This window comes from Phyllobates terribilis, unplaced genomic scaffold (genome assembly GCF_046119375.1).
Source record: "Phyllobates terribilis strain yellow unplaced genomic scaffold, ASM4611937v1 Scaffold_4__5_contigs__length_816908805, whole genome shotgun sequence".
Classification (NCBI taxonomy): Eukaryota; Metazoa; Chordata; class Amphibia; order Anura; family Dendrobatidae; genus Phyllobates; species Phyllobates terribilis.
In genome coordinates this window covers 302,916,498-302,937,655 of record NW_027362764.1, presented here as the reverse complement: position 1 = coordinate 302,937,655, position 21,158 = coordinate 302,916,498, and positions in this window count along the sequence as shown.

Genomic DNA, 21,158 nt, shown 5'->3' with positions numbered 1-21,158 from the left:
ATTTGCAACCTGGTGCAGTTTAGTATAGATGGACTAATAGAACAAGTCCCACACACTGCTTCAAGCCGAAATATTTTTTCAGAGCTAGATGCAGATAAAAATTATTTTGAATTTGCAACCTGGTCGAGGTTAGCATAGATGGACTAATAGAACAAGTCCCACACACTGCTACAAGCCGAAGCCGAAAATTTTTTTCAGAGCTAGATGCAGATAAAAATTATTTTGAATTTGCAACCTGGTCGAGGTTAGTATAGATGGACTAATAGAACAAGTCCCACACACTGTTACAAGCCAAAATATTTTTTCAGAGCTAGATGCAGATAAAAATTATTTAGAATTTGTAACCTGGCGGAGGTCAGTATAGATGGACTAATATAACAAGTCCCACACACTGCTACAAGCCAAAATATTTTTTCAGAGCTAGATGCAGATAAAAATTATTTTGAATTTGCAACCTGGTGGAGGTTAGTATAGATGGACTAATCGAACAATTCCCACACACCGCTCCAAGCCGAAGCCGAAATATTTTTTCAGAGCTAGATGCAGATAAAAATTATTTTGAATTTGCAACCTGGTGGAGGTTAGTATAGATGGACTAATAGAACAAGTCCCACACACTGTTACAAGCCGAAATATTTTTTCAGAGCTACATGGAGATAAAAATTATTTTGAATTTGCAACCTGGTGGAGGTTAGTATAGATGGACTAATAGAACAAGTCCCACACACTGCTAAAGCCGAAATATTTTTTCAGAACTAGATGCAGATAAAAATTATTTTGAATTTGCAACCTGGTGGAGGTTAGTATAGATGGACTAATAGAACAAGTCCCACACACTGCTACAAGCCGAAATATTTTATCAGAGCTAGATGCGGATAAAAATTATTTTGAATTTGCAACCTGGTGGAGGTTAGTATAGATGGACTAATAGAACAAGTCCCACACACTGCTATAAGCCAAAATATTTTTTCAGAGCTAGATGCAGATAAAAATTGTTTCGAATTTGCAACCTGGTGGAGGTTAGTATAGATGGACTAATAGAACAAGTCCCACACACTGCTACAAGCCGAAATATTTTTTAAGAGCTAGATGCAGAAAAAAATTATTTTGAATTTGTAAGCTGGTGGAGTTTAGTATAGATGGACTAATAGAACAAGTCCCACACACTGCTACAAGCCAAAGCCAAAATATTTTATCAGAGCTAGATGCGGATAAAAATTATTTTGAATTTGCAACCTGGTGGAGGTTAGTATAGATGGACTAATAGAACAAGTCCCACACACTGCTATAAGCCTAAATATTTTTTCAGAGCTAGATGCAGATAAAAATTGTTTCGAATTTGCAACCTGGTGGAGGTTAGTATAGATGGACTAATAGAACAAGTCCCACACATTGCTACAAGCCGAAATATTTTTTCAGAGCTAGATGCAGATAAAAATTATTTTGAATTTGTAAGCTGGTGGAGGTTAGTATAGATGGACTAATAGAAAAAGTCCCACACACTGCTACAAGCCAAAATATTTTTTCAGAGCTAGATGCAGATAAAAATTATTTTGAATTTGTAACCTGGTGGAGGTTAGTATAGATGGACTAATAGAACAAGTCCTACACAATGCTACAAGCCGAAATATTTTTTCAGAGCTAGATGCAGATAAAAAGTATTTTGAATTTGCAACCTGGTGGAGGTTAGTATAGATGGACTAAAAGAGCAAGTCCCACATATTGCTACAAGCCTAAATATTTTTTCAGAGCTAGATGCAGATAAAAATTATTTTGAATTTGCAACCTGGTGGAGGTTAGTATAGATGGACTAATAGAACAAGTCCCACACACTGCTACAAGCCAAAATATTTTTTCAGAGCTAGATGCAGATAAAAATTATTTTGAATTTGCAACCTGGTGGAGTTTAGTATAGATGGACTAATAGAACAAGTCCCACACACTGCTATAAGCCAAAATATTTTTTCAGGGCTAGATGCAGATAAAAATTATTTTGAATTTGCAACCTGGTGGAGGTTAGTATAGATGGACTAATAGAACAAGTCCTACAAACTGCTACAAGCCAAAATATTTTTTCAGAGCTAGATGCAGATAAAAATTATTTTGAATTTGCAACCTGGTGGAGTTTAGTATAGATGGACTAATAGAACAAGTCCCACACACTGCTATAAGCCAAAATATTTTTTCAGGGCTAGATGCAGATAAAAATTATTTTGAATTTGCAACCTGGTGGAGGTTAGTATAGATGGACTAATAGAACAAGTCCTACATACTGCTACAAGCCGAAATATTTTTTCAGAGCTAGATGCATATAAAAATTATTTTGAATTTGCAACCTGGTGGAGGTTAGTATAGATGGACTAAAAGAACAAGTCCCACATATTGCTACAAGCCTAAATATTTTTTCAGAGCTAGATGCAGATAAAAATTATTTTGAATTTGCAACCTGGTGGAGGTTAGTATAGATGGACTAATAGAACAAGTCCCACACACTGCTATAAGCCAAAATATTTTTTCAGGGCTAGATGCAGATAAAAATTATTTTGAATTTGCAACCTGGTGGAGGTTAGTATAGATGGACTAATAGAACAAGTCCTACACACTGCTACAAGCCAAAATATTTTTTCAGAGCTAGATGCAGATAAAAATTATTTTGAATTTCCAACCTAGTGAAGGTTAGCATAGATGGACTAATAGAACAAGTCCCACACACTGCTACAAGCCGAAGCCGAAATATTTTTTCAGAGCTAGATGCAGATAAAAATTATTTTGAATTTGCAACCTGGTCGAGGTTAGTATAGATGGACTAATAGAACAAGTCCCAAACACTGTTACAAGCCGAAATATTTTTTCAGAGCTATATGCAGATAAAAATTATTTAGAATTTGCAACCTGGTGGAGTTCAGTATAGATGGACTAATAGAACAAGTCCCACACACTGCTACAAGCCAAAATATTTTTTCAGAGCTAGATGCAGATAAAAATTATTTTGAATTTGCAACCTGGTGGAGGTTAGTATAGATGGACTAATCGAACAAGTCCCACACACCGCTACAAGCCGAAGCCGAAATATTTTTTCAGAGCTAGATGCAGATAAAAATTATTTTGAATTTGCAACCTGGTGGAGGTTAGTATAGATGGACTAATAGAACAAGTCCCACACACTGTTACAAGCCGAAATATTTTTTCAGAGCTAGATGCAGATAAAAATTATTTTGAATTTGCAACCTGGTGGAGGTTAGTATAGATGGACTAATAGAACAAGTCCCACACACTGCTAAAGCCGAAATATTTTTTCAGAGCTAGATGCAGATAAAAATTATTTTGAATTTGCAACCTGGAGGAGGTTAGTATAGATGGACTAATAGAACAAGTCCCACACACTGCTACAAGCAAAAGCCAAAATATTTTTTCAGAGCTAGATGCAGATAAAAATTATTTTGAATTTGCAACCTGGTGGAGGTTAGTATAGATGGACTAATAGAACAAGTCCCACACACTGCTACAAGCCAAAATATTTTATCAGAGCTAGATGCGGATAAAAATTATTTTGAATTTGCAACCTGGTGGAGGTTAGTATAGATGGACTAATAGAACAAGTCCCACACACTGCTATAAGCCAAAATATTTTTTCAGAGCTAGATGCAGATAAAAATTGTTTCGAATTTGCAACCTGGTGGAGGTTAGTATAGATGGACTAATAGAACAAGTCCCACACATTGCTACAAGCCAAAATATTTTTTCAGAGCTAGATGCAGATAAAAATTAATTTGAATTTGTAAGCTGGTGGAGGTTAGTATAGATGGACTAATAGAACAAGTCCCACACACTGCTACAAGCCAAAATATTTTTTCAGAGCTAGATGCAGATAAAAATTATTTTGAATTTGCAACCTGGTGGAGTTTAGTATAGATGGACTAATAGAACAAGTCCCACACACTGCTATAAGCCAAAATATTTTTTCAGGGCTAGATGCAGATAAAAGTTATTTTGAATTTGCAACCGGGTGGAGGTTAGTATAGATGGACTAATAGAACAAGTCCTACACACTGCTACAAGCCGAAATATTTTTTCAGAGCTAGATGCAGATAAAAATTATTTTGAATTTGCAACTTGGTGGAGGTTAGTATAGATGGACTAAAAGAACAAGTCCCACATATTGCTACAAGCCTAAATATTTTTTCAGAGCTAGATGCAGATAAAAATTATTTTGAATTTGCAACCTGGTCGAGGTTAGTATAGATGGACTAATAGAACAAGTCCCACACACTGTTACAAGCCGAAATATTTTTTCAGAGCTAGATGCAGATAAAAATTATTTAGAATTTGCAACCTGGTGGAGGTCAGTATAGATGGACTAATAGAACAAGTCCCACACACTGCTACAAGCCAAAATATTTTTTCAGAGCTAGATGCAGATAAAAATTATTTTGAATTTGCAACCTGGTGGAGGTTAGTATAGATGGACTAATCGAACAAGTCCCACACACCGCTACAAGCGGAAGCCGAAATATTTTTTCAGAGCTAGATGCAGATAAAAATTATTTTGAATTTGCAACCTGGTGGAGGTTAGTATAGATGGACTAATAGAACAAGTCTCACACACTGTTACAAGCCGAAATATTTTTTCACAGCTAGATGCAGATAAAAATTATTTTGAATTTGAAACCTGGTGGAGGTTAGTATAGATGGACTAATAGAACAAGTCCCACACACTGCTAAAGCCGAAATATTTTTTCAGAGCTAGATGCAGATAAAAATTATTTTGAATTTGCAACCTGGTGGAGGTTAGTATAGATGGACTAATAGAACAAGTCCTACACACTGCTACAAGCCGAAATATTTTTTCAGAGCTAGATGCAGATAAAAATTATTTTGAATTTGCAACCTGGTGGAGGTTAGTATAGATGGACTAATCGAACAAGTCCCACACACCGCTACAAGCCGAAGCCGAAATATTTTTTCAGAGCTAGATGCAGATAAAAATTATTTTGAATTTGCAACCTGGTGGAGGTTAGTATAGATGGACTAATAAAAAAAGTCCCACACACTGTTACAAGCCGAAATATTTTTTCAGAGCTAGATGCAGATAAAAATTATTTTGAATTTGCAACCTGGTGGAGGTTAGTATAGATGGACTAATAGAACAAGTCCCACACACTGCTAAAGCCGAAATATTTTTTCAGAGCTAGATGCAGATAAAAATTATTTTGAATTTGCAACCTTGTGGAGGTTAGTATAGATGGACTAATAGAACAAGTCCCACACACTGCTACAAGCCAAAGACAAAATATTTTTTCAGAGCTAGATGCAGATAAAAATTATTTTGAATTTGCAACCTGGTGGAGGTTAGTATAGATGGACTAATAGAACAAGTCCCACACACTGCTACAAGCCGAAATATTTTATCAGAGCTAGATGCGGATAAAAATTATTTTGAATTTGCAACCTGGTGGAGGTTAGCATAGATGGACTAATAGAACAAGTCCCACACACTGCTATAAGCCAAAATATTTTTTCAGAGCTAGATGCAGATAAAAATTGTTTCGAATTTGCAACCTGGTGGAGGTTAGTATAGATGGACTAATAGAACAAGTCCCACACATTGCTACAAGCCGAAATATTTTTTCAGAGCTAGATGCAGATAAAAATTATTTTGAATTAGTAAGCTGGTGGAGGTTAGTATAGATGGACTAATAGAACAAGTCCCACACACTGCTATAAGCCAAAATATTTTTTCAGGGCTAGATGCAGATAAAAATTATTTTGAATTTGCAACCTTGTGGAGGTTAGTATAGATGGACTAATAGAACAAGTCCTACACACTGCTACAAGCCAAAATATTTTTTCAGAGCTAGATGCAGATAAAAATTATTTTGAATTTGCAACCTGGTGGAGGTTAGTATAGATGGACTAATAGAACAAGTCCCACACATTGCTACAAGCCAAAATATTTTTTCAGAGCTAGATGCAGATAAAAATTATTTTGAATTTGCAACCTGGTGGAGGTTAGTATAGGTGGACTAATAGAACAAGTCCCACACACTGCTACAAGCCAAAATATTTTTTCAATGCTAGATGCAGATAAAAATTATTATGAATTTGCAACCTGGTGGAGTTTAGTATAGATGGACTAATAGAACAAGTCCCACACACTGCTACAAGCCGAAATATTTTTTCAGGGCTAGATGCAGATAAAAATTATTTTGAATTTGCAACCTGGTGGAGGTTAGTATAGATGGACTAATAGAACAAGTCCTACACACTGCTACAAGCCGAAATATTTTTTCAGAGCTTGATGCAGATAAAAATTATTTTGAATTTGCAACCTGGTGGAGGTTAGTATAGATGGACTAATAGAACTAGTCCCACACACTGCTACAAGCCAAAGCCAAAATATTTTTTCAGAGCTAGATGCAGATAAAAATTATTTTGAATTTGCAACCTGGTCGAGGTTAGTATAGATGGACTAATAGAACAAGTTCCACACACTGTTACAAGCCGAAATATTTTTTCAGAGCTAGATGCAGATAAAAATTATTTAGAATTTGCAACCTGGTGGAGGTCAGTATAGATGGACTAATAGAACAAGTCCCACACACTGCTACAAGCCAAAATTTTTTTTCAGAGCTAGATGCAGATAAAAATTATTTTGAATTTGCAACCTGGTCGAGGTTAGTATAGATGGACTAATAGAACAAGTCCCACACACTGTTACAAGCCGAAATATTTTTTCAGAGCTAGATGCAGATAAAAATTATTTAGAATTTGCAACCTGGTGGAAGTCAGTATAAATGGACTAATAGAACAAGTCCCACACACTGTTACAAGCCGAAATATTTTTTCAGAGCTAGATGCAGATAAAAATTATTTTGAATTTGCAACCTGGTGGAGGTTAGTATAGATGGACTAATAGAACAAGTCCCACACACTGCTAAAGCCGAAATATTTTTTCAGAGCTAGATGCAGATAAAAATTATTTTGAATTTGCAACCTTGTGGAGGTTAGTATAGATGGACTAATAGAACAAGTCCCACACACTGCTACAAGCCAAAGACAAAATATTTTTTCAGAGCTAGATGCAGATAAAAATTATTTTGAATTTGCAACCTGGTGGAGGTTAGTATAGATGGACTAATAGAACAAGTCCCACACACTGCTACAAGCCGAAATATTTTATCAGAGCTAGATGCGGATAAAAATTATTTTGAATTTGCAACCTGGTGGAGGTTAGCATAGATGGACTAATAGAACAAGTCCCACACACTGCTATAAGCCAAAATATTTTTTCAGAGCTAGATGCAGATAAAAATTGTTTCGAATTTGCAACCTGGTGGAGGTTAGTATAGATGGACTAATAGAACAAGTCCCACACATTGCTACAAGCCGAAATATTTTTTCAGAGCTAGATGCAGATAAAAATTATTTTGAATTAGTAAGCTGGTGGAGGTTAGTATAGATGGACTAATAGAACAAGTCCCACACACTGCTATAAGCCAAAATATTTTTTCAGGGCTAGATGCAGATAAAAATTATTTTGAATTTGCAACCTTGTGGAGGTTAGTATAGATGGACTAATAGAACAAGTCCTACACACTGCTACAAGCCAAAATATTTTTTCAGAGCTAGATGCAGATAAAAATTATTTTGAATTTGCAACCTGGTGGAGGTTAGTATAGATGGACTAATAGAACAAGTCCCACACATTGCTACAAGCCAAAATATTTTTTCAGAGCTAGATGCAGATAAAAATTATTTTGAATTTGCAACCTGGTGGAGGTTAGTATAGGTGGACTAATAGAACAAGTCCCACACACTGCTACAAGCCAAAATATTTTTTCAATGCTAGATGCAGATAAAAATTATTATGAATTTGCAACCTGGTGGAGTTTAGTATAGATGGACTAATAGAACAAGTCCCACACACTGCTACAAGCCGAAATATTTTTTCAGGGCTAGATGCAGATAAAAATTATTTTGAATTTGCAACCTGGTGGAGGTTAGTATAGATGGACTAATAGAACAAGTCCTACACACTGCTACAAGCCAAAATATTTTTTCAGAGCTAGATGCAGATAAAAATTATTTTGAATTTGCAACCTGGTCGAGGTTAGTATAGATGGACTAATAGAACAAGTTCCACACACTGTTACAAGCCGAAATATTTTTTCAGAGCTAGATGCAGATAAAAATTATTTAGAATTTGCAACCTGGTGGAGGTCAGTATAGATGGACTAATAGAACAAGTCCCACACACTGCTACAAGCCAAAATATTTTTTCAGAGCTAGATGCAGATAAAAATTATTTTGAATTTGCAACCTGGTCGAGGTTAGTATAGATGGACTATTAAAACAAGTCCCACACACTGTTACAAGCCGAAATATTTTTTCAGAGCTAGATGCAGATAAAAATTATTTAGAATTTGCAACCTGGTGGAAGTCAGTATAAATGGACTAATAGAACAAGTCCCACACACTGCTACAAGCCAAAATATTTTTTCAGAGCTAGATACAGATAAAAATTATTTTGAATTTGCAACCTGGTGGAGGTTAGTATAGATGGACTAATGGAACAAGTCCCACACACTGCTACAAGCCGAAGCTGAAATATTTTTTCAGAGCTAGATGCAGATAAAAATTATTTTGAATTTGCAACCTGGTGGAGGTTAGTATAGATGGATTAATAGATCAAGTCCCACACACTGCTACAAGCCGAAGCCAAAATATTTTTTCAGAGCTAGATGCAGATAAAAATTATTTTGAATTTGCAACCTGGTCGAGGTTAGTATAGATGGACTAATAGAACAAGTCCCACACACTGTTAGAAGCCGAAATATTTTTTCAGAGCTAGATGCAGATAAAAATTATTTAGAATTTGCAACCTGGTGGAGGTCAGTATAGATGGACTAATAAAACAAGTCCCACACGCTGCTACAAGCCAAAATATTTTTTCAGAGCTAGATGCAGATAAAAATTATTTTGAATTTGCAACCTGGTGGAGGTTAGTATACATGGACTAATAGAACAAGTCCCACACACTGCTACAAGCCGAAGCCGAAATATTTTTTCAGTGCTAGATGCAGATAAAAATTATTTTGAATTTGCAACCTGGTGGAGGTTAGTATAGATGGACTAATAGAACAAGTCCCACACATTGCTACAAGCCGAAATATTTTTTCAGAGCTAGATGCAGATAAAAATTATTTTGAATTTGCAACCTGGTGGAGGATAGTATAGATGGACTAATAGAACTAGTCACCCACACTGCTACAAGCCAAAATATTTTTTCAGAGCTAGATGCAGATAGAAATTATTTTGAATTTGAAACCTGGTGGAGGTTAGTATAGATGGACTAATAGAGCAAGTCCCACACACTGCTACAAGCCGAAGCCGAAATGTTTTTTCAGAGCTAGATGCAGATAAAAATTATTTTGAATTTGCAACCTGGTGGAGGTTAGTATAGATGGACTATTAGAACAAGTCCCACACACTGCTACAAGCCGAAATATTTTTTCAGAGCTAGATGCAGATAGAAATTATTTTGAATTTGCAACCTGGTGGAGGTTAGTATAGATGGACTAATAGAGCAAGTCCCACACACTGCTACAAGCCGAAGCCGAAATATTTTTTCAGAGCTAGATGCAGATAAAAATTATTTTGAATTTGCAACCTGGTGGAGGTTAGTATAGATGGACTAATAGAACTAGTCACCCACACTGCTACAAGCCAAAATATTTTTTCAGAGCTAGATGCAGATAAAAATTATTTTGAATTTGCAACCTGGTGGAGTTTAGTATAGATGGACTAATAGAACAAGTCCCACACACTGTTATAAGCCAAAATATTTTTTCAGGGCTAGATGCAGATAAAAATTATTTTGAATTTGCAACCTGGTGGAGGTTAGTATAGATGGACTAATAGAACAAGTCCTACACACTGCTACAAGCCAAAATATTTTTTCAGAGCTAGATGCAGATAAAAATTATTTTGAATTTGCAACCTGGTGGAGGTTAGCATAGATGGACTAATAGAACAAGTCCCACACACTGCTACAAGCCGAAGCCGAAATATTTTTTCAGAGCTAGATGCAGATAAAAATTATTTTGAATTTGCAACCTGGTCGAGGTTAGTATAGATGGACTAATAGAACAAGTCCCACACACTGTTACAAGCCGAAATATTTTTTCAGAGCTAGATGCAGATAAAAATTATTTTGAATTTGCAACCTGGTGGAGGTCAGTATAGATGGACTAATAGAACAAGTCCCAAACACTGCTACAAGCCAAAATATTTTTTCAGAGCTAGATGCAGATAAAAATTATTTTGAATTTGCAACCTGGTGGAGGTTAGTATAGATGGACTAATCGAACAAGTCCCACACACCGCTACAAGCCGAAGCCGAAATATTTTTTCAGAGCTAGATGCAGATAAAAATTATTTTGAATTTGCAACCTGGTGGAGGTTAGTATAGATGGACTAATAGAACAAGTCCCACACACTGTTACAAGCCGAAATATTTTTTCAGATCTAGATGCAGATAAAAATTATTTTGAATTTGCAACCTGTTGGAGGTTAGTATAGATGGACTAATAGAACAAGTCCCACACACTGCTAAAGCTGAAATATTTTTTCAGAGCTAGATGCAGATAAAAAATATTTTGAATTTGCAACCTGGTGGAGGTTAGTATAGATGGACTAATAGAACAAGACCCACACACTGCTACAAGCCGAAATATTTTTTCAGATCTAGATGCAGATAAAAATTATTTTGAATTTGCAACCTGGTGGAGGTTAGTATAGATGGACTAATAGAACAAGTCCCACACACTGCTACAAGCCAAAGCCAAAATATTTTTTCAGAGCTAGATGCAGATAAAAATTATTTTGAATTTGCAACCTGGTGGAGGTTAGTATAGATGGACTAATAGAACAAGTCCCACACACTGCTAAAGCTGAAATATTTTTTCAGAGCTAGATGCAGATAAAAAATATTTTGAATTTGCAACCTGGTGGAGGTTAGTATAGATGGACTAATAGAACAAGACCCACACACTGCTACAAGCCGAAATATTTTTTCAGATCTAGATGCAGATAAAAATTATTTTGAATTTGCAACCTGGTGGAGGTTAGTATAGATGGACTAATAGAACAAGTCCCACACACTGCTACAAGCCAAAGCCAAAATATTTTTTCAGAGCTAGATGCAGATAAAAATTATTTTGAATTTGCAACCTGGTGGAGGTTAGTATAGATGGACTAATAGAACAAGTCCCACACAGTGCTACAAGCCGAAATATTATATCAGAGCTAGATGCGGCTAAAAATTATTTTGAATTTGCAACCTGGTGGAGGTTAGTATAGATGGACTAATAGAACAAGTTCCACACACTGCTATAAGCCAAAATATTTTTTCAGAGCTAGATGCAGATAAAAATTGTTTCGAATTTGCAACCTGGTGGAGGTTAGTATAGATGGACTAATAGAACAAGTCCCACACATTGCTACAAGCCGAAATATTTTTTCAGAGCTAGATGCAGATAAAAATTATTTTGAATTAGTAAGCTGGTGGAGGTTAGTATAGATGTACTAATAGAACAAGTCCCACACACTGCTATAAGCCAAAATATTTTTTCAGGGTTAGATGCAGATAAAAATTATTTTGAATTTGCAACCTGGTGGAGGTTAGTAAAGATGGACTAATAGAACAAGTCCTACACACTGCTACAAGCCAAAATATTTTTTCAGAGCTAGATGCAGATAAAAATTATTTTGAATTTGCAACCTGGTGGAGGTTAGTATAGATGGACTAATAGAACAAGTCCCACACAGTGCTACAAGCCGAAATATTATATCAGAGCTAGATGCGGCTAAAAATTATTTTGAATTTGCAACCTGGTGGAGGTTAGTATAGATGGACTAATAGAACAAGTTCCACACACTGCTATAAGCCAAAATATTTTTTCAGAGCTAGATGCAGATAAAAATTGTTTCGAATTTGCAACCTGGTGGAGGTTAGTATAGATGGACTAATAGAACAAGTCCCACACATTGCTACAAGCCGAAATATTTTTTCAGAGCTAGATGCAGATAAAAATTATTTTGAATTAGTAAGCTGGTGGAGGTTAGTATAGATGGACTAATAGAACAAGTCCCACACACTGCTATAAGCCAAAATATTTTTTCAGGGTTAGATGCAGATAAAAATTATTTTGAATTTGCAACCTGGTGGAGGTTAGTAAAGATGGACTAATAGAACAAGTCCTACACACTGCTACAAGCCAAAATATTTTTTCAGAGCTAGATGCAGATAAAAATTATTTTGAATTTGCAACCTGGTGGAGGTTAGTATAGATGGACTAATAGAACAAGTCCCACACATTGCTACAAGCCAAAATATTTTTTCAGAGCTAGATGCAGATAAAAATTATTTTGAATTTGCAACCTGGTGGAGGTTAGTATAGGTGGACTAAAAGAACAAGTCCCACACACTGCTACAAGCCAGAATATTTTTTCAATGCTAGATGCAGATAAAAATTATTATGAATTTGCAACCTGGTGGAGTTTAGTATAGATGGACTAATAGAACAAGTCCCACACACTGCTATAAGTCAAAATATTTTTTCAGGGCTAGATGCAGATAAAAATTATTTTGAATTTGCAACCTGGTGGAGGTTAGTATAGATGGACTAATAGAACAAGTCCTACACACTGCTACAAGCCGAAATATTTTTTCAGAACTAGATGCAGATAAAAATTATTTTGAATTTGCAACCTGGTGGAGGTTAGTATAGATGGATTAATCGAACAAGTCCCACACACCGCTACAAGCCGAAGCCGAAATATTTTTTCAGAGCTAGATGCAGATAAAAATTATTTTGAATTTGCAACCTGGTGGAGGTTAGTATAGATGGACTAATAGAACAAGACCCACACATTGCTACAAGCCGAAATATTTTTTCAGATCTAGATGCAGATAAAAATTATTTTGAATTTGCAACCTGGTGGAGGTTAGTATAGATGGACTAATAGAACAAGTCCCACACACTGTTACAAGCCGAAATATTTTTTCAGAGCTAGATGCAGATAAAAATTATTTTGAATTTGCAACCTGGTGGAGGTTAGTATAGATGGACTAATAGAACAAGTCCCACACACTGCTAAAGCCGAAATATTTTTTCAGAGCTAGATGCAGATAAAAATTATTTTGAATTTGCAACCTTGTGGAGGTTAGTATAGATGGACTAATAGAACAAGTCCCACACACTGCTACAAGCCAAAGCCAAAATATTTTTTCAGAGCTAGATGCAGATAAAAATTATTTTGAATTTGCAACCTGGTGGAGGTTAGTATAGATGGACTAATAGAACAAGTCCCACACCCTGCTACAAGCCAAAATATTTTATCAGAGCTAGATGCGGATAAAAATTATTTTGAATTTGCAACCTGGTGGAGGTTAGCATAGATGGACTAATAGAACAAGTCCCACACACTGCTATAAGCCAAAATATTTTTTCAGAGCTAGATGCAGATAAAAATTGTTTCGAATTTGCAACCTGGTGGAGGTTAGTATAGATGGACTAATAGAACAAGTCCCACACATTGCTACAAGCCGAAATATTTTTTCAGAGCTAGATGCAGATAAAAATTATTTTGAATTAGTAAGCTGGTGGAGGTTAGTATAGATGGACTAATAGAACAAGTCCCACACATTGCTATAAGCCAAAATATTTTTTCAGGGCTAGATGCAGATAAAAATTATTTTGAATTTGCAACCTGGTGGAGGTTAGTATAGATGGACTAATAGAACAAGTCCTACACACTGCTACAAGCCAAAATATTTTTTCAGAGCTAGATGCAGATAAAAATTATTTTGAATTTGCAACCTGGTGGAGGTTAGTATAGATGGACTAATAGAACAAGTCCCACACATTGCTACAAGCCAAAATATTTTTTCAGAGCTAGATGCAGATAAAAATTATTTTGAATTTGCAACCTGGTGGAGGTTAGTATAGGTGGACTAATAGAACAAGTCCCACACACTGCTACAAGCCAAAATATTTTTTCAATGCTAGATGCAGATAAAAATTATTATGAATTTGCAACCTGGTGGAGTTTAGTATAGATGGACTAATAGAACAAGTCCCACACACTGCTATAAGCCAAAATATTTTTTCAGGGCTAGATGCAGATAAAAATTATTTTGAATTTGCAACCTGGTGGAGGTTAGTATAGATGGACTAATAGAACAAGTCCTACACACTGCTACAAGCCGAAATATTTTTTCAGAGCTAGATGCAGATAAAAATTATTTTGAATTTGCAACCTGGTGGAGGTTAGTATAGATGGATTAATCGAACAAGTCCCACACACCGCTACAAGCCGAAGCCGAAATATTTTTTCAGAGCTAGATGCAGATAAAAATTATTTTGAATTTGCAACCTGGTGGAGGTTAGTATAGATGGACTAATAGAACAAGACCCACACATTGCTACAAGCCGAAATATTTTTTCAGATCTAGATGCAGATAAAAATTATTTTGAATTTGCAACCTGGTGGAGGTTAGTATAGATGGACTAATAGAACAAGTCCCACACATTGCTACAAGCCGAAATATTTTTTCAGAGCTAGATGCAGATAAAAATTATTTTGAATTAGTAAGCTGGTGGAGGTTAGTATAGATGGACTAATAGAACAAGTCCCACACATTGCTATAAGCCAAAATATTTTTTCAGGGCTAGATGCAGATAAAAATTATTTTGAATTTGCAACCTGGTGGAGGTTAGTATAGATGGACTAATAGAACAAGTCCTACACACTGCTACAAGCCAAAATATTTTTTCAGAGCTAGATGCAGATAAAAATTATTTTGAATTTGCAACCTGGTGGAGGTTAGTATAGATGGACTAATAGAACAAGTCCCACACATTGCTACAAGCCAAAATATTTTTTCAGAGCTAGATGCAGATAAAAATTATTTTGAATTTGCAACCTGGTGGAGGTTAGTATAGGTGGACTAATAGAACAAGTCCCACACACTGCTACAAGCCAAAATATTTTTTCAATGCTAGATGCAGATAAAAATTATTATGAATTTGCAACCTGGTGGAGTTTAGTATAGATGGACTAATAGAACAAGTCCCACACACTGCTATAAGCCAAAATATTTTTTCAGGGCTAGATGCAGATAAAAATTATTTTGAATTTGCAACCTGGTGGAGGTTAGTATAGATGGACTAATAGAACAAGTCCTACACACTGCTACAAGCCGAAATATTTTTTCAGAGCTAGATGCAGATAAAAATTATTTTGAATTTGCAACCTGGTGGAGGTTAGTATAGATGGATTAATCGAACAAGTCCCACACACCGCTACAAGCCGAAGCCGAAATATTTTTTCAGAGCTAGATGCAGATAAAAATTATTTTGAATTTGCAACCTGGTGGAGGTTAGTATAGATGGACTAATAGAACAAGACCCACACATTGCTACAAGCCGAAATATTTTTTCAGATCTAGATGCAGATAAAAATTATTTTGAATTTGCAACCTGGTGGAGGTTAGTATAGATGGACTAATAGAACAAGTCCCACACACTGTTACAAGCCGAAATATTTTTTCAGAGCTAGATGCAGATAAAAATTATTTTGAATTTGCAACCTGGTGGAGGTTAGTATAGATGGACTAATAGAACAAGTCCCACACACTGCTAAAGCCGAAATATTTTTTCAGAGCTAGATGCAGATAAAAATTATTTTGAATTTGCAACCTTGTGGAGGTTAGTATAGATGGACTAATAGAACAAGTCCCACACACTGCTACAAGCCAAAGTCAAAATATTTTTTCAGAGCTAGATGCAGATAAAAATTATTTTGAATTTGCAACCTGGTGGAGGTTAGTATAGATGGACTAATAGAACAAGTCCCACACCCTGCTACAAGCCAAAATATTTTATCAGAGCTAGATGCGGATAAAAATTATTTTGAATTTGCAACCTGGTGGAGGTTAGCATAGATGGACTAATAGAACAAGTCCCACACACTGCTATAAGCCAAAATATTTTTTCAGAGCTAGATGCAGATAAAAATTGTTTCGAATTTGCAACCTGGTTGAGGTTAGTATAGATGGACTAATAGAACAAGTCCCACACATTGCTACAAGCCGAAATATTTTTTCAGAGCTAGATGCAGATAAAAATTATTTTGAATTAGTAAGCTGGTGGAGGTTAGTATAGATGGACTAATAGAACAAGTCCCACACATTGCTATAAGCCAAAATATTTTTTCAGGGCTAGATGCAGATAAAAATTATTTTGAATTTGCAACCTGGTGGAGGTTAGTATAGATGGACTAATAGAACAAGTCCTACACACTGCTACAAGCCAAAATATTTTTTCAGAGCTAGATGCAGATAAAAATTATTTTGAATTTGCAACCTGGTGGAGGTTAGTATAGATGGACTAATAGAACAAGTCCCACACATTGCTACAAGCCAAAATATTTTTTCAGAGCTAGATGCAGATAAAAATTATTTTGAATTTGCAACCTGGTGGAGGTTAGTATAGGTGGACTAATAGAACAAGTCCCACACACTGCTACAAGCCAAAATATTTTTTCAATGCTAGATGCAGATAAAAATTATTATGAATTTGCAACCTGGTGGAGTTTAGTATAGATGGACTAATAGAACAAGTCCCACACACTGCTATAAGCCAAAATATTTTTTCAGGGCTAGATGCAGATAAAAATTATTTTGAATTTGCAACCTGGTGGAGGTTAGTATAGATGGACTAATAGAACAAGTCCTACACACTGCTACAAGCCGAAATATTTTTTCAGAGCTAGATGCAGATAAAAATTATTTTGAATTTGCAACCTGGTGGAGGTTAGTATAGATGGACTAATAGAACAAGTCCCACACACTGCTACAAGCCAAAGCCAAAATATTTTTTCAGAGCTAGATGCAGATAAAAATTATTTTGAATTTGCAACCTGGTCGAGGTTAGTATAGATGGACTAATAGAACAAGTTCCACACACTGTTACAAGCCGAAATATTTTTTCAGAGCTAGATGCAGATAAAAATTATTTAGAATTTGCAACCTGGTGGAGGTCAGTATAGATGGACTAATAGAAAAAGTCCCACACACTGCTACAAGCCAAAATATTTTTTAAGAGCTAGATGCAGATAAAAATTATTTTGAATTTGCAACCTGGTCGAGGTTAGTATAGATGGACTAATAGAACAAATCACACACACTGTTACAAGCCGAAATATTTTTTCAGAGCTAGATGCAGATAAAAATTATTTAGAATTTGCAACCTGGTGGAGGTCAGTATAGATGGACTAATAGAACAAGTCCCACACACTGCTACAAGCCAAAATATTTTTTCAGAGCTAGATGCAGATAAAAATTATTTTGAATTTGCAACCTGGTGGAGGTTAGTATAGATGGACTAATGGAACAAGTCCCACACACTGCTACAAGCCGAAGCTGAAATATTTTTTCAGAGCTAGATGCAGATAAAAATTATTTTGAATTTGCAAACTGGTGGAGGTTAGTATAGATGGATTAATAGATCAAGTCCCACACACTGCTACAAGCCGAAGCCAAAATATTTTTTCAGAGCTAGATGCAGATAAAAATTATTTTGAATTTGCAACCTGGTGGAGGTTAGTATAGATGGACTAATAGAACAAGTCCCACACACTGTTAGAAGCCGAAATATTTTTTCAGAGCTAGATGCAGATAAAAATTATTTAGAATTTGCAACCTGGTGGAGGTCAGTATAGATGGACTAATAAAACAAGTCCCACACGCTGCTACAAGCCAAAATATTTTTTCAGAGCTAGATGCAGATAAAAATTATTTTGAATTTGCAACCTGGTGGAGGTTAGTATACATTGACTAATAGAACAAGTCCCACACACTGCTACAAGCCGAAGCCGAAATATTTTTTCAGAGCTAGATGCAGATAAAAATTATTTTGAATTTGCAACCTGGTGGAGGTTAGTATAGATGGACTAATAGAACAAGTCCCACACATTGCTACAAGCCGAAATATTTTTTCAGAGCTAGATGCAGATAAAAATTATTTTGAATTTGCAACCTGGTGGAGGTTGGTATAGATGGACTAATAGAACTAGTCACCCACACTGCTACAAGCCGAAATATTTTTTCAGAGCTAGATGCAGATAGAAATTATTTTGAATTTGCAACCTGGTGGAGGTTAGTATAGATGGACTAATAGAGCAAGTCCCACACACTGCTACAAGCCGAAGCCGAAATGTTTTTTCAGAGCTAGATGCAGATAAAAATTATTTTGAATTTGCAACCTGGTGGAGGTTAGTATAGATGGACTATTAGAACAAGTCCCACACACTGCTACAAGCCGAAATATTTTTTCAGAGCTAGATGCAGATAGAAATTATTTTGAATTTGCAACCTGGTGGAGGTTAGTATAGATGGACTAATAGAGCAAGTCCCACACACTGCTACAAGCCGAAGCCGAAATATTTTTTCAGAGCTAGATGCAGATAAAAATTATTTTGAATTTGCAACCTGGTGGAGGTTAGTATAGATGGACTAATAGAACTAGTCACCCACACTGCTACAAGCCAAAATATTTTTTCATAGCTAGATGCAGATAAAAATTATTTTGAATTTGCAACCTGGTGGAGTTTAGTATAGATGGACTAATAGAACAAGTCCCACACACTGCTACAAGCCGAAGCCGAAATATTTTTTCAGAGCTAGATGCAGATAAAAATTATTTTGAATTTGCAACCTGGTGGAGGTCAGTATAGATGGACTAATAGAACAAGTCCCAAACACTGCTACAAGCCAAAATATTTTTTCAGATCTAGATGCAGATAAAAATTATTTTGAATTTGCAACCTGGTGGAGGTTAGTATAGATGGACTAATGAAACAAGTCCCACACACCGCTACAAGCCGAAGCCGAAATATTTTTTCAGAGCTAGATGCAGATAAAAATTATTTTGAATTTGCAACCTGGTGGAGGTTAGTATAGATGGACTAATAGAACAAGTCCCACACACTGTTACAAGCCGAAATATTTTTTCAGATCTAGATGCAGATAAAAATTATTTTGAATTTGCAACCTGTTGGAGGTTAGTATAGATGGACTAATAGAACAAGTCCCACACACTGCTAAAGCTGAAATATTTTTTCAGAGCTAGATGCAGATAAAAAATATTTTGAATTTGCAACCTGGTGGAGGTTAGTATAGATGGACTAATAGAACAAGACCCACACACTGCTACAAGCCGAAATATTTTTTCAGATCTAGATGCAGATAAAAATTATTTTGAATTTGCAACCTGGTGGAGGTTAGTATAGATGGACTAATAGAACAAGTCCCACACACTGCTACAAGCCAAAGCCAAAATATTTTTTCAGAGCTAGATGCAGATAAAAATTATTTTGAATTTGCAACCTGGTGGAGGTTAGTATAGATGGACTAATAGAACAAGTCCCACACACTGCTAAAGCTGAAATATTTTTTCAGAGCTAGATGCAGATAAAAAATATTTTGAATTTGCAACCTGGTGGAGGTTAGTATAGATGGACTAATAGAACAAGACCCACACACTGCTACAAGCCGAAATATTTTTTCAGATCTAGATGCAGATAAAAATTATTTTGAATTTGCAACCTGGTGGAGGTTAGTATAGATGGACTAATAGAACAAGTCCCACACACTGCTACAAGCCAAAGCCAAAATATTTTTTCAGAGCTAGATGCAGATAAAAATTATTTTGAATTTGCAACCTGGTGGAGGTTAGTATAGATGGACTAATAGAACAAGTCCTACACAGTGCTACAAGCCGAAATATTATATCAGAGCTAGATGCGGCTAAAAATTATTTTGAATTTGCAACCTGGTGGAGGTTAGTATAGATGGACTAATAGAACAAGTTCCACACACTGCTATAAGCCAAAATATTTTTTCAGAGCTAGATGCAGATAAAAATTGTTTCGAATTTGCAACCTGGTGGAGGTTAGTATAGATGGACTAATAGAACAAGTCCCACACATTGCTACAAGCCGAAATATTTTTTCAGAGCTAGATGCAGATAAAAATTATTTTGAATTAGTAAGCTGGTGGAGGTTAGTATAGATGGACTAATAGAACAAGTCCCACACACTGCTATAAGCCAAAATATTTTTTCAGGGTTAGATGCAGATAAAAATTATTTTGAATTTGCAACCTGGTGGAGGTTAGTAAAGATGGACTAATAGAACAAGTCCTACACACTGCTACAAGCCAAAATATTTTTTCAGAGCTAGATGCAGATAAAAATTATTTTGAATTTGCAACCTGGTGGAGGTTAGTATAGATGGACTAATAGAACAAGTCCCACACATTGCTACAAGCCAAAATATTTTTTCAGAGCTAGATGCAGATAAAAATTATTTTGAATTTGCAACCTGGTGGAGGTTAGTATAGGTGGACTAAAAGAACAAGTCCCACACACTGCTACAAGCCAGAATATTTTTTCAATGCTAGATGCAGATAAAAATTATTATGAATTTGCAACCTGGTGGAGTTTAGTATAGATGGACTAATAGAACAAGTCCCACACACTGCTATAAGTCAAAATATTTTTTCAGGGCTAGATGCAGATAAAAATTATTTTGAATTTGCAACCTGGTGGAGGTTAGTATAGATGGACTAATAGAACAAGTCCTACACACTGCTACAAGCCGAAATATTTTTTCAGAGCTAGATGCAGATAAAAATTATTTTGAATTTGCAACCTGGTGGAGGTTAGTATAGATGGATTAATCGAACAAGTCCCACACACCGCTACAAGCCGAAGCCGAAATATTTTTTCAGAGCTAGATGCAGATAAAAATTATTTTGAATTTGCAACCTGGTGGAGGTTAGTATAGATGGACTAATAGAACAAAACCCACACATTGCTACAAGCCGAAATATTTTTTCAGATCTAGATGCACATAAAAATTATTTTGAATTTGCAACCTGGTGGAGGTTAGTATAGATGGACTAATAGAACAAGTCCCACACACTGTTACAAGCCGAAATATTTTTTCAGAGCTAGATGCAGATAAAAATTATTTTGAATTTGCAACCTGGTGGAGGTTAGTATAGATGGACTAATAGAACAAGTCCCACA